The following is an 18647-nucleotide window of genomic DNA, read 5'->3' as shown; positions in this document are numbered from 1 at the left end:
AAATTTTCAGAACATGCTTTAATCCAAAACCATGTTAAGAAAAAGTCTAGACTCTACAAAGTGACTTGATTTGGTAAATCTGGTTTATTTGAATTAGGAGTACTTTTAATAGAACTCTGTGTATCAGGGTTGAACTATTCACATTACTCTTACTGTATGAGAAACTCTAAAGAATTTAGAAGGTAAGATGATTGATTGATTGATCATAGGTGTGCAGCATGGTACAGTGTCATGACATATATTTACTTTTAATAACTGTTGAATGGGACATTGATGGGAATGCTGTACTGTGCCCTGTAAGGGCAAAATAACAAACCCATCTGCAGAGTTAATGAAAAGAAACATGGAGAGAAGCTCCCCAAACCTCTTTTTTCACCCCTCAGTTCTTTGGGAAGAGTATTCATACAGAAATTAACACCAGGGTATATAAGCTAGATTCCAAGCAACTGCCTCACTACCAACAAGTGCAAAAAATTTATTCATTATTTTCACATATATGGAAAAAGAATCCTATAATATTTAATGAAATTAATAGAAAAAGTCCCGGCCCCACATAACTTAACTTCAGCAGATCTGCACAAACATTGGAGTTTGTAGCTGAGGCAATAAAGAGGGAAAAAATAGAATAAAACAAATAAAGGATTTTTGTTCAGCAAACAAGAATTACAACAATTCTATTTAAACTTTTTAATTTTGTCTGACTCAAAAGGGTATTTTTTATGGTTTTGGTGTCACACTTTTCAATCACTTTAGAATTCAGGTTACTTCAAAAGAAAAATGTCATTTCAAAGTAAAATTCAAGTAATTTCATTTCTATGAAAACAGTAGAAAATTGTGTAGGCTTGAATACATGGATGTTTCCCCTAAAACCTAACATTTTTATGTTTTCAAAAATCCCTTTTTATCTCCAACCAAATCTGTTTCCCAGACTGCAACCCATTTCACATTTCAGCCTCTCCCTACCACATCACTGAGTCTGTAAATCAAGTAAAAATGTATCTCAGAATATGTAAAATAAAAAGGTTATCCTGCATCAATTACAGTCTCCAAATGTCGATGCTACATTCTTTCATACTGTTGTTCAGTGATCTTTTCTACCATTCCCTTTCCAAAGGATTGTGACTAAAAGCTGTGGAAGAAGTGATGTAAACATTACACTCAACAGTATTTTTCTCTTTTGCAGTAATTATACAGAGAGAAAGTCAAAACAAGTGTAATGATTAATAAAATATTAGCAAAATGCTCAAATGTAAGTAGAACTCCTGTGATGACATCTATAGAGGAACCTCACTGGTAATCTTATTAAAACACATTAAAGACATCAGAGGACTGGACAGAACCCTCAGCCTAATGCAGCTCTGAAGAGGACTCACAGTTGGCAGATTGAGATGGGAAAAAGTTGTTCCACCCCAGTGAAATAAATAAAAATGCATATAGGCACCCCTTCATGCTCTGGTCACTCTTGAGGTATTGATTTCCAAAGTCCCTTGGAAGATTTCCATAAGAGTTGTATGGTTAAATCCCAGACACAGCAATAAAAATCTCATGCATCCATTCAAAGTATTTAAACACTGCTTACTTTTGAGTCTTATTAGGTATAATGAAATCTTAGATCTGTACTTAGACAAACTATACACACTGCAAAAGGAAGAGCTTTTCATACAATGAAAAAACAAAAAAAAAAAACCAAAAAAAAAACAAGACCAAAACTTTATCCAAAGTTTAATATCCTATTCACTAAGAGTAAGCATTTTGAAAAGTTTGTGCCATCCATGCTTGAGCAGAACAGAAGCTTAAACATAAGCTTGTGAGGCCTTTTTTGAGACTGATAACCTTTTATTAGATAAACTCTCTGTTAAAAATTGGTTTTCCTCTTGTATTTTCAAGTGGGACTGCTGTCTAGAGTGTGAGATTTTCCCACCATTGTCAATGATACTTTTTCATTTCAGTTGGTTTTCATCCCAGTTACAGAACCATGAAATAGAAATCAATGCAAAGACTTGAAAAATTTGTAAATAACATTAATCACATTTACAGTTAAGAAATAGCAAGGTTTTGACAGTCTAAATGAACATCTTAAACTGTAATTAAAATTCAGTATTTTATAGAAACATTTGTTATGATTATTTTAAAATAATTCAAGATTAACTTCTAGTAGAAGAGAAGATCATCAACTGGAAAACCACTACAGCAGTATAACTCTTTTTATCCTAGTATTTTCCCAAATAGCATTCTTACAACTCCTTTAAGAAGAGTTCCTACAGATTTCAAATCTTTTCTGAAGACTTTTACTTTACTTCATGATCCACAGAAAGCAGACACAGGAGAGTCCTTCTCTCTACCAGAGGGCAGTCTACTCTTCACAGGTGTCTCACTCTTGAAATCCAGTCTGCCTGCTCATGAGAACAGTTGTACAGGATGAGACTGAAAGTACATCTCCTCCTATAAATAGTTTTTAGCAGTCATCAAAAGCAGGAGACTTGTAAGAAGTTTATAGAGCTTGTAAGGGGGTAAACATGCAGTGATCATTTCTCCATGTTCACAACTTCTAGCAATTTGCATCTCAGTTAATTCTTGAGGCAGAGATGGCTTTTTTTTTTTTAGTTTTCTTAAGAACTTTGTGGAATTTTCTTCATGGAAGTGACCATTTCTGGAGTCAAGTACAGTTTTAGAGCTCACAACAATCTGCAGCAAGCAGTTCTGCAAACCATGCTAAGAATGTCCTCTGCCTCTCTACAAAACCCATCATTGTTCTCTTTCTCCTCCACCACACATACTCTGGGATTTCTTTCATACTCTTTCATCACTCTGTCCAACCTAGGGCACTTAAAAATTTCCTGATCCCTAGCTGATCACTCCTACATGGAAGACAGCTGATCTACTACAAATATTGAACCCTTCAAACATTATTAATTACATATCCCACTTGCCTGTAATACTCATCTTGAGACCAAGAAAACTTCAGGGCCCTTCCCAAAAGAGACCCCCATCTTTGCAACTAATAATCTTGTTCTCTAGTTTTGTTACACGAGGAAACATTAGGTCACAGTACCACCTGATTTGGGTTGTATATTTGCTGCCTGATGCACCTGTTGTCTTACTGGTTTTCTGGACAGTTAAGATGCAAGCTCAGATAAACAGAGATCAATAGCACCACCATGAATAAAAATCTGTTATCAATTACACTCAAAAAAATATAAAGAATCCTGGAAGCATGTTGTAATATATTCCCTTCAACCCACGTTGCTAAGTGTATGAGACAAACACCTAGGAGTCGTGACATTATTTTCAATTATCAGAGTTTGAGTGAGATCCCCAGCTAAGAGAACATGCTCTGCCAAGTGCCTGAAGAAAACCATAACCTCCATAGGGCATCACCTTGGAAGGTACAGGATCTGCTGAGAGCCTGAAGGAATAATTAACTAGAGATGGTCACAACACTGCAGACAGATGGCAAGGAGCTAGCCAGGGAATGTAGAAGTTCTCCTGCAATGCCTTTTTGACAATATTATGCAGCCTCCCACTCCAGAGTAACTGCACACACTGAACTCAAAATTAAGTACTTTCCATAACCAAAAGGCCACCTTAGTAACCACATCTGTTCTCTCAAAAACTTCAGGTTGAACTCCAAAACAGATTTCTGACTTTGGATGAAAACTTAAATGAAAAGGTTTCTATTCAGTTCCCTATCAGAATAATAACACTTTCCAGAAGCTTGAAAATGAAGCAGAGGTGATACTCTCTGGTAGCAGTTAATTTCTTTTTTACACTTTAAACTTTCATTGGGAATTCTTGTCAATTTATATCACAGAGGAATGTCTCCTATCTACAACGGACAATTTATCTTTTTCTGTTTGAAAAATACTCTCAAAAATTTGTCCTTACATAGGGGAAACGAGATTGCATTAGAAGCCTGAGTACAGGTAATTCCTTCACCTAGATATCTTCTGGTATACACTGAATGAGATACACAAAACGCCCATCAAAATCATATAACCATTCAAAAAAAAAACCCAGGTTTACTGTCCTTTTAAAAATATTTTTTTCCCTCAAAATAATGCAAGTACTCAGAGAAAGATGTTCACATGAGGTTTTTTCAAGATTTTTGCTAACTCTACAAATATTAAGCAAAATTTTTATTTGAAAATAAAAACAGGTATAAAAAAGATTGGCCCAGCTTTGTATTTGCACAAAGACCTCAGAGCTTTGTCACTTCTGCAAGCAGCACATTTAGAAATACTTTTATGGAGGCTTTGAACCCTGAGTATTCAAACACAGGCCTGAATGAACTTTAGAATGTCACAAGTTTCCAGAAAGCAGTTTTAAAATCTGAGTTGTAAAAAATATAAATCTCTGCAGAGATTACTGTTTTCCCTGAGACATCACAGGGTGTTTTCCAGCCTTTTTCAGAGGCTGAACAGCCATGTGTATTTCTGCTCCCTCACTGACAAAAGCCACTGTCCTAAAAGAGGTCTCAACACTTTGTTTGGTGCAAATTGAGCCCACCTCCAGCTAAAGCAGCAAGAATTCTCATGCAATAACAAGTGCAGCACATTTTTTACCAAAGCTGGTAGAGATAAAGACATTGTTTACTGCACTCCTTTGACAACACTATTATTTGACTTCTCAGCATGTCTTGTGGGTGATACCATCTCCCAAACCTTACTTCAGTCTCCCTTACACATTGAACAAACATTACCCTTCTCACAGTTAAAATCTTGTTATAAATTGTGTGAAAACTTCTATAAAGTTATGCTGCTGGAAAGCAACTTAACTTATCTAGTTTCCAGGAGTAAAACTTCTTGTATAATGCACCAGGACAGATCCTGGTTCAAAAATAAAAGGCTACAAAGTCTTACGTAAATCTGGGGGTTGAGTGAAGAAAGGGCAGTGATCTGGAGGTCATAAATATTCTGGCTATGCTCACTCCATATGCTCTGAAGTTCAACTATAAATAGCCTTCAAATTGCTACACACTTCAAGAAAGTTGAGTAACCCAGCTTTCACTTTGTAATGTGAGGGTAAAAGTCTAATAAAGCCACAGAAGGGCAGAGGAGAAGAGCTGCAGAAGCCATGTAGACATCTGCTGAAAGGGTCCTGGCTGTGAATTTCCATAGAGAGAACCAGCTGGCTTTAACACAGACAAAGAAATGAAAAAGTACAAGGCCAGCCAGAACAAGGTCAGCTCTGTGTGGGGAGCAAGCAAAGCAGGTAACACTGACGTGAGTGGTCTATTGGAGGGAGAAAGGAACAGACACACACACCTCTGCCTCCACACATCTAATTCCCACCAAATTCTACAGCCAGTTATTACTTCAGACTATTTTCTTTTTACATATCAGTAAAAGCTTTGCATATTTATATGTTTGGGATGAAAAGTACTGAAAACAGAAGCTGGGTCATCTGCCACCTCTTTCCGGCCAATTTATTACTAAATTTTATTGTCTTTGAAACACATTTCCAAGCAAAAACTACTGATGTGCTGGACCCTACCTGTAGCCTTCTGGTTCCCTTTTTTGAAAATGTTTGTGTTCCTTCCAGCTGCTGGCACTGCCTACACAAACCATTAGTCCTGGGCATCCCAGGTAGCAGCAGCTGAATTTGGACACAATCAGCAGCCCTTACTGTGCCAGAGCTGCTTCTGTCATGCTGCCCTTGCAACAGCTCTCACTGAGTTCTCAATGTGGCAATGAAAATGAAATGAAAAGGACTTTGTCATCTGTTTGGCTCCATATACAAATGCCATCCATCGCTCCAGAAATCACTTTTTCCACACCCAAACTTACAATTTTGAATAGAGACTGAATTATAAATAAATATCCCAAGAACATTCAAAAGAGAAGCTGAGTTTTTTCCCCATGCACAATATCAATGCAGGTAAGCCATAGTAATAAGCAAGAAAAAAGTCTAATCAACATTAGCTTCTTATTGATCATTCATATTAGGAGGGTATTTTTCTTTTGACAGTCACATTTTAAAGCCCTCAAAATAGCAAAAAAAATTAAAAAAAAAAAAAAAAACCACCATCCCACTATATCTTACTTCCTCTTAAAGGACATTACCAAAAACATCTCAGTTTCAATAATCTCCCTAGTAATCACAGCCCATTTATTTGGAAAATAAAACTTTTTTTTTTTAATTAACAATCTTCTATTCCAGACAATCAAAGCAAAGCAGATTATGAAATCTAGTATTTGATACATTTTGCACAGGCATGGTTCAGAGAACATCTATGCTTAGGCCACAGATCCATACATATACCACTTCCTCTCAGAAATCTAGATGAGGTAAGCTCATTGATCTCACATTTTGTGGATTTAAAGTTTTTGAAGGGCAGCCAAAACTTTCACATCATTTTTCTGCTCTTTCCAGAAGTTGAGGTCTTGCTTCTTTTTCCTAAATACTTAAACATATTTACATTGTAAACAACATTATTCTGAAAAGTGGGAAAAGTCAAATAATGAAACACTTTTTTAACATCTTTAATATTTTCACAAAATCACAGGATCACTAGATTGGAAGAGACCTTCAAGATTATCGAGTCCAACCCATGCCCTAACACCTCGACAAAAACATGGCACCATGTGCCACATCCAGTCTTTTTTAAAACACATTGAGGGATGCTGACTCCACCAGTTCCCCAGGCAGGTAATTCCTGTACTTTATCACCCTTTCCATAAAAAACTTTTTCCTGATATCCAACCTATATTTCCCTTTGTGCAGCTTGAGTCTGTGTCCTCTCGTTCTGTCAGTTGCTGCCTGGAGAAAGAGACCAACCCCACCTGCCTACAGACACCTTTCAGGGAGTTGTAAAAAGTGATGAGGTCACCCCTGAGTTTCCTTTTCTGCAGGCTGAACAACCCCAGCTCCCTCAGCCTTTCCTCACAGGGTTTGTGTTCCAAGCCCCTCTCCAGCCTTGTTGCCTCCTCTGGACATGCTCAAGGATCTCAAGGTCCTTCCTAAACTGAGGGGACAGAACTGGACACAGCACTCAAGATGTGGCCTCACCACTGCTGAGTACAGGGGAAGAATGACCTCCCTGCTCCTGCTGGCCACACCATTCCTGACACAGGCCAGGGGCCATTGGCCTTCTTGGCCACCAGGGCACACTGCTGGCTCATGTCCAGTCAGCTGCTGACCAGCACCCCCAGGTCCCTTTCTCCCTGAGCACCGTCCAGCCACACCATCCCCAGCCTGGAACACTGCAGGGAGTTATTGTGGCCAAAACGCAGGACTTGGCACCTGGACTTGTTAAACTTCATCCTGTTGGACTCTGCCCATCCATCCAACTGTTCCAGGTGTCTCTGCAGAGCCTTCCTACCTTCCAACACATCAACACACACTCCCAGCTTAGTGTCATCTTCAAATTTACTGATGAAAGATTCAAGACTCTCATCCACATCATCAATAAAATATTGAACAGGACAGGCCCCAGCACAGACCCCTGGGGGACACCACTGGTGTCTGAGCCCCATCTGGATGCAGCACTCTCAGCACTCTCTGGGCTCAGCCATCCAGACAGTTCCTAACCCAGCACAGAGTGCTCCTGTCCAAGCCATGGGCTGCAGCTTTCCAGGAGTGTGCTGTGGGAGACAGTGTCAAAGGCCCTGCTGAAATCCAAATAGACAACATCCACAGCCTTTCCTGTGTCCAACACGCAGGTCACTTAGTCATAAAAGGAGACCAGGCTGGGCAAATCTGACTTTCCCCTCCTAAACCCACACTGGCTGGGTCTGATGCCCTGGCCATCCTGTAAGTGCGTGTGAGATGGCACTCTATAAACTGTTCCATTACCTTACCAGGTAATGGTAACTGAGGTCAGGCTAACTGACTTATAATTACCAGGATTTTGTTTTTTATTTCAAGTTAACCATTGAGGGCAGATTACTTTCTAAAAACAGATCTTGAGCTCTGTACTGAAAAACAATGTGGGTTCATTATGTTTGTATGTTTTTTTAAACGCTGACAGATTCCTCTATCTGGCACTCTTTGAAAATGACAAGTTCAATTGCTTGGCCCTTATATTTACTATAAAACACTTTCTGATAATATGGGAATGACCTTTCTCCACAGAACTGCCATCTCATGAACACTATCCTTTCCTAAGCCCTTTGGATGACACATCATAACTGAAGTGCATAATCTAATTGACTCCATAAAGATTCTGAAAGCACTTACTGAACTTCAGGCAGAGCACAAGAGTTGCACACTTGCTGGACTTTTACTGATCAGTGTTAGGTGTTGACTAAGACTTCAAAGCCTTTTTCCAAGAGTTGACTATCCCCCAAGCATCCCCATCCAAATGAGGGATGTTGTCTCCCAGGGAGTATGTTTATCTCCAACCTTAATTAGTATCATGTCAAACACACTTCATACGCAACTTCTCTGTTTCTGGAGAAATTTCAGTCCTCCAAACTGAAGGGTTGAAAATAAGTACCTTCAGTCTAAACCTAAAAAAAAATAAATACAAAGCCTGATTTGTAAATCATCTGCCTACAAGATGAGGGATTCCAATTTGCAAAAGTCATCACTGGCACTCAATAATGCTCTAGTGCACCTGCTTTGAGAAACACAGTATATATCCCCAAAAGAGGGATACTGTAAATTTCCAATATACAGAGGCATCAACAATACATCAATGTCATGAGATCAAACAGAATGTGTAAAAGGTACAGATTCAGGTACAGAAAAGATTTATAAAAGGAGATATTTTTTCCTTTAAAATTAAAATAGGTCAATACAAATTGTCCAGGTCACCATAGGTAACTGCGTGGGTATGCAAGTTCTCATTTTCCATAACTTTCAAAATTGCTCTATGATGTCAAAATATAGGATTTTCAATTATTACAAACAAAGTCACAAAAGCATTCCTCTGCAGAATTTTTTTAAATTCAACACATAATAAGGATCAAAATCCCTCAGTCCTGAACCACAGAAAAATCCCAAAGTTTGATGACCTGGTTCTAGGACTGGGCAAATTTTTGCTGTAGCCAGGAAGGGGCACGGCTAGGACCCAGAGATGATTTCATACCACCTCACATCATTCTTGGGAGGGAGCAGGAGAAAGGGGCAAGGAAGTGCTACTTTCAGGGTTGGCACAGCTTGGTAAAGGGAGTAGCCAGGTATTGCTAATCGTCAGGGGGTTTCTGTGTGGATTGTTCATTGCTTGTACCACCCCATTCCCCCTTCTATTAGCACTGTTGCTGTTACTGCTAGTTTTCTTATGTCACTGCTGTTTCCAGTAAATGGACTTATCTCAACCTGTAATCTTCATCTTTTGTGCTTTCAGTTGTCCTCTCCATCCCACCACTGGAGCAGGAGAGAGAAGCAAATGAGCAGCACATGGTTTGGAGAGCCCCAGTGGGAGCACTAAACTGGGGAGTACCACTTCAAAACTAAGACATTTGATAGGCTGGGGTTTTTTTTCCTTTTTGCAGCCCAAGTTCAGATACATTTATGACCAATAAAAAACACCTGCAGAAAAGTCAGATTTGGTCCTCAGGGTAACATGCAGGTATCCTGATAGCCTTGTCTCCCATGACCAGGAAAAGTGATTCAGACTCTGTTTGGATTAGTAAAGGTGAATATTGTTTCAAGGTTGTTTCACTAGGGATTAAAACAGTGAATGTCACAACTCAAAATGCATTGAATTTCAGTCCTTGCATTTAAGAGCCACATCTTTTTATCTCAAGGCTGTAACAGCTCTCTCAAGCATCAGAAGACCACAGTGATTCTAACCTTGTAGCTGACACAACAGTATCCCCTGGCTAACTAAGCTTTCTAATGCACAAAGGCAAAGGACCTTCTTGTCACCTGTACTGCATAACAGCTACAGTCACTGAACTAAATAGACTAAACTAAAAATGCCAACCCATCCTCTGTGCAATGAGGATGCAGTTCTTACAACAGTTTGTTTAGTGGTAGAGACCTAAAAATGTTTTAAATAACATTTGGCTGGAAGCCAAAAATTTCAATTGAATGAAATAGTAAAAAGGAAATTCAACACACTACATGCAAACAGCAAATTTCTCTCTTGGGAATGCTTTGCACAATTCTTTGGAAAAAAACCCCACTGTAGCTATTATTATAGTAAAGTCGTGCAACAATATTATTTATGCAAAGACTGTTTGAAGATGGCCCTTAGCTTCTCTGAGTAGATTGATTACAAAACCTCCTAATGCTCATCTCCTTTTTTCCAGGATTTCATGACAGACTTTTAAGGAAGCTGCATGTCCAGAAAATTTTCAACTTTGACCTGCTCATCATAGAGAAGCATTACACAGATCTGAAACAGGACTCTTCTGGGCAGATCAGCAAGTAGTTTAAATTTGATTCAACTAAGGAACTTGATTAAAATACAATGTTATTTTTCAGCATATGGGGTGAATGGTATGCACATTATCTTTTTACATGTGAAAATGACAGTAAGTTATGCAGGCTGTCTCACAATTTGCAGATGTGGTCTTAATTTGTGCTCACAGAAAGCTCCCACATAGAGCTGCAGAACTGCAAATTATAACTTAGGTCAAGGGAAGCTCTAAGAACTTCATATCCCTAACAAAAAGTACAATGGACAAGCATAAGCTGAAAATACTGGACCTGCTGTCCAGAAAGTGCTTTGACTGGGGATGATTTGGCTTATTGGCTCTGAGAAAGACATCTGCATCACCAAAGGTAAAATCTGCTGACTCCTTATGTTGAAGTTTTATTGCCATGAACTCTAAGCAGTGCTGCTGAGGTAGCCCAGCAGGTCAGATAAAACTACAAAAAAAAAAAAAAGAAAAAAAAAAGTTCCCTAGAAAACAGACTTAATGGTCTACATTTAGAGTAAAAGTAAAATGAAAATCAAGATTTTACTTAGTTTTTCTGATGCTCTCTTCTGTGCTGCTGGGAAAAGGAAACAAAATTGTATGTAGAATTAATTAAGAGTAGCAGAATTTTTTTCTGGGACATGATGTTGATGTACTCATTTGAGGAAACTTGTGAGGAAAAGAAAGGTGAAAGTATTCAGAAGAACTTGCAAAGTTCTGTTATCACTCTCCTATTTTATTATAGGAATAGAGACTGATTACAAATACACCTATATAACAATCAAAATTAAATCTGCCCAAAGCTAACAACAGCAAAGATTATAATTTCATGTAAACAGTGACCTCAATTTAATAATGCAATCTGTGCATTATGGAGAAAGAACTTACTGACTCTTGACAGATTTTCACTACAAACACAATATATTTGTATCCTGATTAATATGGGTCCTACAAAAGCCACCATGTAAATAGCCTAAAAATAGGCTAACCATCAGATATCTTGTTTCAAAGCTGTTCTCACACAGCTCATGGGAATTCTAGCCATATGCAGGCTCATGGCTCAGTCAAAATCTGGTCCAGTATGTAATGGTGCCTTGAACCAGGGCAGAACAAAGTTCATCCCTTGTTCATTTAACCTAAATAGTACTCACCATCAGTTCAGCTGTACAAAATGCTGATGCTAATTCTTTCTATTTTAGACAGGCCCTAGGGTTTTAAACTGCATCCATCAATATATGCATATCTATCCACTCTAACATTTTAAGACAGATTAGGTCATTGGTTTTGAAGCTTGGAATTACAGTTGTCATATGATACCACAAATAATGTACCACCATTTTTTTAATTTGTATAAATATTCTAAAGCAAAATTTTAAAAAGTTTGTTTGGTTTTTTTAAGGGGACATTAATAAAGGAGAGTGGAAAGGTAATATTTATACAATGAGAGAATACCCTGAAATTCCTGCAGGAGCATACAATTTTAACTACCATAAAACATGTTATGTCTGAATTACAAGTAGCATGAGAAACTTTTTTTTTTTCCCCAAATTTTATATATTTGGTTATTTGCATAATTTCTTGCAATTAAATGGCAAAAAATGGTAAAATGGTATTTAGGATCTTTCCAACCATAATTAACATTTTCTCCTGCTTTGCATTTAATTAGGAAGTTAGAAAACTGCATTAATAAATACTGCTTGGACATTTAATCTATAATTAATCAGATATTGATTGATTGTTCTGCTAATGGAAATGTCCTGCAAAAAAAACTTCACAAATACAACTATGGAAAGAATCAAGGCAGGTTTGTCATAAAAGCATTGAAGAACCTCAGCAAATAAAAATACAAACAAAAATTACTTTGTATTTACTGAGAAAAGAGTAATTCTGGGGAAGACAAACAAAAGGGCAATATGGGGAGAAGGGGTACGTTGCATAATCATGTCAGAATTGGGACCCAGGCATTTTATTTACTAAGTGAATTCAACTGTCTACACTGTTGCTGCCTACACTAAGAATCACTTCACCACACAAATAATAAACAAAAGCACTTTTCCTGTATAAAATTGTCTGTAATTCTATAGTAAAGAGTTTAAGATTTTAAGAAGTAGCAAAGCAGATATATTTCTTATATTACTGACTCCCACTATACAAAGAAAGGAGAGTTGCTTTTCTTTACATTGGTTGCTTTTTCCAGTTCCATTGATTGATGCTATTCAGTGCCAATGAGCACAGTGGGAGTTTGGGGACTGATGCCAGTAGACCTATATTCTACAAAGAGCCAAAATTAGAGGAGCTTAATGAATCACACTCAAGTTGCTCATTAGAAAATCAAAACTCCAGAAGAAAAGCTTATAACATTCTCAGTAGCTTGATAAAACATTAGTAGATGTCAGAAATTATATCCTTCCCACTCCTCATAGGCCAAGACACAGGGACCACTGCCACAGCTACAACAATGTATGGCTTAGAGCTGTACACATAATGACAGGCAGGTGCAGTGAGGACTAAGGATTGAAAGATTTTCTTGCAGGCATCAGTCTTGCAAGTGAACCAAAGTAAAGGAGAGAAAAATGTTTTGTTTTATCATTGTTTAGCACTTCAGTCCTAAAAGGTCATGCTAAGTGTCAGTGTCACAAAAATACTTAATACAGAATATGTCTTTTTCAGGAATTTGTATATGGTTTATTGCTCTGAAACTCTGTAAGTAGATTTCTACACACACTCAATATATGGCTATTCATTCTTGTGGAAACTTCTTCTCCCATTTCCCCATTACATCACAGTCCAATAAATGCTTGTTCTGAAATTAACTATCCTTCTGGATCATGGTCTCAGCAACAAAACCTGACCTGAGAAATAAAATTTAGTTGATGTCATGCTCCTTGTAAACTAGAAGGAAAGCTGGAATCACCCTTTCCAGACCTACTTTTAAAAGCTGATTATTTATTTCATATTAATACATCTATTATATGTATAATATGTGTAACATATTATATATTATTTTATTAATTAAAATCTCTAATTATTTATTTCTCTTAGAATTATCAGAAACATTAAATCTAGCTTAAAGAGTTTGATTAACAGTCTTATAATTGTAAGATATTTCAGACCTCAGCTTAATATCCAGGCTTTCAAGGGGTAGTAGAGGGGTTTTCACACATTAGGATTTCGTATTAGACTACACCACTAAACAGACAACAATTAAATGAAAGTAAAAGTTTTAGCAGAAATTGCCTCCAATGTTAATTACTTTTGTTACTGTTGCATGTGATGCTACTATTCTTTCTTTTCTCTATCAGTAATATAGGTACCAATATGTTCAGGATGATAGCACCTATATTTAGGCATTGAAATATAAGTAGTCAGTTCAGTTAACTAAATCATAGGTTTGAAAAGACCTCCAAGATCATTCCAATGTTTGCCCCATCATCACCTTGTCAGTAAACCACAGCACTGTCATGTGCAGTCACTTCTTGAACACCTCCAGAGATGGTGACTCTACCACTTTACTGGGCAGCCCATCCAAATGCTTGACCACCCTTCCCATGAACAAATTTTTCCTGATGTCCAAGCTGAACCTCCCCTGGCACAGCTTGAGGCTCTGTCTTCTCATCCTGTCACAAGTAGCCCGTGAGAAGAAGCTGACCCCCACCAAGGGACAGGCTCCTGTCAGGCACTTGTAAAGAGTGATGAGGCCTCCCCTGAATCTCCTCATCTCCAGGTAAACACCTCCAGCTCCCTCAACTGCTCCTTATGTGCTCCAGACCTTCCCCAGATTCACTGCCCATCACACCAGCTTCTTGTTGTGAGGAGCCCAGAACTGAACACAGTCCTCAAGGGGCAGCTTCACCAGTGGTGAGTACACAGGGAAACATGATGATGGACATGTTATTGATCTGATGCATTGCTCTAAAGTCCATCCAAATATCTTAAATATTTTGCCACATTTAAAACGTTCACTACAAATAGTTTAAATGTCATCTTTAAGGCAAGTTATTCAATTTAACCAACTTGCTGTGATTTGAAGTACAATTTAGTTGATTCAAAGTATTTTAAAGCAAGCAGAATAATTTTCTAGGCCTATTGATAAGCAACAAGATTCAAGTGCCCAAACATAGTCATCCAGAGCCATCTGAAATGCCCAAGAGAAGGGATAGCAGATGTGATGCAAGCCATTTTGCATCTAATTCAGACAGGGTTCTGCAACCATCTGAAGTAGTACTTGGAGGCCAGACAAGATGCTTTAGAGAGTTTTAAATTGTTGTACACCTGAATCCTACCCTGGATCTCACTTGACTGTGAAACTAAAATACTTACCTCCAATTGCAATTGGACACTTATTTTAGGTGTCAATCTCAAACTGAATCCTGCCTTTAATGCCCTTTTTGATAGGTTATGATCAAATTTCCAACACCTAAAGCCAAGCAGTACTGGACTCTCCTTCAAACTTCACAAAATAGTAACAAGGTGACATACAAAGTGTTTTACTTTTTGCAGAACACTGAAGTCTCTAAAGAAGGAGTTTCTTCTACCATTAAACTAAAAATAAAGGTGTTATTTTCAGGTCCTGTATGCTGGCTCAGGAATTTTATTTGATGATGCACCATTATTACTCTTCTCCAAATACCAGGAGGTTTAATACATTTTTGAGCAGAGGCTTCAAGATTAGAAAGAATAACTTCAAAAAATAAAATTACTACCATATGTTTGAACAGGCAAGGAAGCATAATACTATGAGACCTGTGAGACTGCTACATCTAGCTGTATCATTCCAAGTCACAAAATTTAATTGCTGGAAAAAGATATTCAGGCCAATCAAGTAGCACAAGGGGGTGGTAAAACACAATTGTAGCTGTTATCCAGTTTCTAGATATAATAATATCAGTGAAAAGGTAAATTCCAACCACGAGTTTCATTAGTGCTGAAAATGCTGAGAGGTGGCTCCAACTTCACCTTTTCAGTCAAAATCAGCCACCCAAAGAGCTTTTATTATATGAGATTCTCAGAGTGAATTTCAGAGTACCTGCAATGGTTATGTGAAGGGCTTGACTCTCTTCTCTCTGACAGATCTAGGCCATCTGAGCAGGTTTTAAACCTCCTTCGTCACCTCTGAGACTGAAATTAAAAAGGAGGTATGCAGTGCTCAGTCTGAAAGCTTTATAGTATTGTAGGCTAGCAGAGAAACTGAACACATGAAGCTAACCATGAAGGGATATGATGCTATTTTAAAAACCAGTTTTAATGATAGCAGTGTCTGTTGCTGAAGACCTTTAGCTTTTTCTGAAAAAGCCACTGTGTAACACAGATCTCTGAGCAACTGCAGAAGTTAAACCAACTCAGGGTACTAAATAGAAGAGGTAAACTGAAGTGCAGGATAGAGCATACTGTATTTTAACATCCATTTTATGCTTCCTATATTTGATTCTTAATATTAAAAATAACTTTGGATTTTAAATGTTTCTGTCTGTTTTATTCAACCCTGACCACTAATCAGACTAACCAAGGAAGCCTAGTGTTGAAAGCCAATGGAATGGCAAAATATTACCTATGCTCAAAGACAGATAAAGGACTAGAGGCTTGAAAGGAAGTGCCCTCAAATGGCAAAGAAAGGGGGGGAAAATTAGACCTAGTTCAGGCACCATTACAAGTTCACTGGATATTATACTGGAAAATTAAACTCTCTTATTACTGCTATAACTTATTATGCTGATAAAAAGAAAACTAAGGAGTTGTGCTCCTTTATTACAGCACTACTTAATGTAATTGGCATTCATTCACAGGAGTGAGGGGTATTTAATTTAGAGATCAAATTTTTGTAGAAGAAGGTATTTAGAGGTATAGTGAAATTCTTAATTGTTAGTATGTTGCTACTAATCAAAGACATTGTTTGATTCAATAATAATTATTTTTAAAAGAAAAAAAAAACCTACCAAAAAAATCTAGTAGAACAATAGATTCAATTTCATTTTCCAAAGGAAGTATTTCTTGGGCAGAAGTCCAAGTTAAAGATTGTTTAAATTAAAAATAAAAAAAAAAAAAAGAAAAGGAAGGACATGAACATTCTCCTGTTCCCCAATTATGGCTTTGTTTTTTCAATGCTAGAAAGTAATTATAATAGTTAAAAATACCTTACAAACCAGGCTTCCATAGAATGTCATAGGCAGACAGATTTTTCTACAATTCATGGTTAGACATTTCTGAGAAACACTAATAGAATGTCTTCCAAAAATATGAAAAGAGCATAAAATAAAAATAGAAGAAAAGGCAGAGGCCAGATACAGTTTCTTTCTTCCAAAGTGGAAACAACTACTCAGAGCCTGAACAAATTTGCATTTGTCCTGTAACAGTGCTATGTGAAACAGTGTCTGCCACTAGCCAGCAGAAAGAATATGACAAAGCATTCATCAAAGTACAAAGAAGTTCTTTTCTTACATTCCCAGTTCCTTCTTTTGTTAGATTGTAGTCCCACTTGTTCTCAAACTCTGGCCATTACTTAACAGAAACACTTCTCCTCTCCTTCACAAAAGAGATCTAATGGATAAAAACTGAAAATCTTTACTAAGATCAGACTCACTGCAGAGCCTCAGCAGCAGCTGATAAAAATAAAACAGAGAAATTGTTTGTCCATTATACTATTTCCTTTTCCAGTGGGCTCCACTCACTTTTTCATGGCAATGAATTAAATTCAAGAATTCTCCTGATCTGAGGGGAAAGGAGAAACCAAAGCAAACAATGATTTTCAAACAATAACTACTACCTTCTGGTAAAACTTTTACCAGAAACAATCCTATTGTGGGAACTAACTTATCATTACATAGAGAGTTCCATCATCTATTTCCCTCTACCTCCAAAACTATCTTTAGTCCAATACCTAAAAAATTACAGTAGGTCTGATTCACTCTTTGGCAAGGCAAAATTTTAATTAGCCAAGAATAACAACCTCAAAAGTGGGAGAACAGAGAAAGAAGTACTTTGAAATCTTTCCAATGTCTCATTGCTATTATGATCATCACTGTGAGTCTGAACTCCACAGCCCACTGCTGATCTAGGAATATATTGCATATACAGCAAAGCAATGTGTGTTTATCTCATGGTTTCAGTTGCTAATGTTGACTGCCACATAGCTATTCATATACAGTCAGTACATAATGTTTAAATGACTGTTATACTTACAGAGTATAAAAGTATAAAATGTATTTTACATGCAAAGGCCAGTACCAGCTGTAAATAAAAAGAAGAATAATTATATCTATGGAGGAACAGTAATTTTAAGTCATAATGGCTTGGTCAGTAAATGGGAAAATGTTGTTTTCAGGTGTTAGATAAAAGTTATACAGATCTTCTGGTCAAGACCAAAATACGCACAGAAATTAGAAGAACCAGACAAGTGCAAATTATCTCTCTAGGAAAGAGGCCATGAATCACCAACAATTGCTGAGGACATGAAAAAGACACGGAGACTGAAATGTGCAGCTCATAGAATAGCATGGACAAAGCATGAAATCATAGCTTACTTTTTCCAGTAAAACAGTAAATCTTAGGAAGGATTTGGTATATGCAGACTATTTAATCTCTTTGTTTAATGGGTAGGAAGTTTGGGAGACTTAAAAATATATTTTGCTTTAAAAATCTGGCTTTGAATCACCTGAATCATTCACTAGTGAGAAATATTTTATTATTTCAGCTGACAGAACTAGGCCTGTCATGTTACTATGATAAGAAACCAGAAAAGATTGCAACTGAACTGAAGCAGTGCTGAACCAAAAAGTTCCAGAGAAAAGAGGGGAGACGTAAAGCTATCTGCTTGACTAATTACTCACCTGTATAATTAGCTATTTTCTCAAGCAGGGCTGCATAAGGCACAGGTAAATTGTGATCATACAGTATCCAAAACAGAAGAGAATACACAATATACCCTTCAGCTACAAAAGCAACAAGGATTCTACATAATACCAAAACTTCTCAGCATATTTTTCAATTATATGTATCTTGTATTCATTTTGGATCTGCATTTAACACCTGAGGATTCAGAGAAAGGAAATTTCCTCGCAGGAGCATTTTCAATATTGTTCCCACAAAGTAACTGTGAGAGTGGGGGAAGAGCTCTGATATGCAACCAACCAAGGGAATCTATCAGGGACTTTGTTTTACAGCAGCTGGGACATTTTTACCAACTTCCACGGCAGAGTCACAGGTAAGCTTTCCTTCCATTAATCATCTCCATATTTTGCTTAAGTGGAACTCAAGTAGCAAAACACAAAAACATTAGAATTCATGGAAAGATTATTAGGATTTACCACAAGGTGATCCTTTGGTAGGTTGCATATACATTTA

At 37.4% G+C, this 18647-nt stretch overlaps 1 protein-coding gene across 4 annotated transcripts in view; it reads right to left on the bottom strand.

The window, feature by feature from the left end:
* TAFA2 (TAFA chemokine like family member 2) overlaps positions 1-18647 on the bottom strand; it is a 177731-nt gene that overhangs the window by 148565 nt on the left and 10519 nt on the right. Inside the window, exon 2 of one of the 4 annotated variants that reach the window (XM_079304625.1) lies at positions 15337-15428. The exons of the other annotated variants lie outside the window; for them this stretch is intronic. The gene's annotated coding sequence lies outside the window, so the exon portion shown is untranslated. The remainder of the gene's footprint in view (positions 1-15336; positions 15429-18647) is intronic. 4 annotated transcript variants of the gene reach the window in all.

This window comes from Erithacus rubecula (genome assembly GCF_903797595.1).
Source record: "Erithacus rubecula genome assembly, chromosome: 4".
NCBI classification, from domain to species: Eukaryota; Metazoa; Chordata; class Aves; order Passeriformes; family Muscicapidae; genus Erithacus; species Erithacus rubecula.
This window is presented reverse-complemented; position numbering and strand designations above follow the sequence as displayed.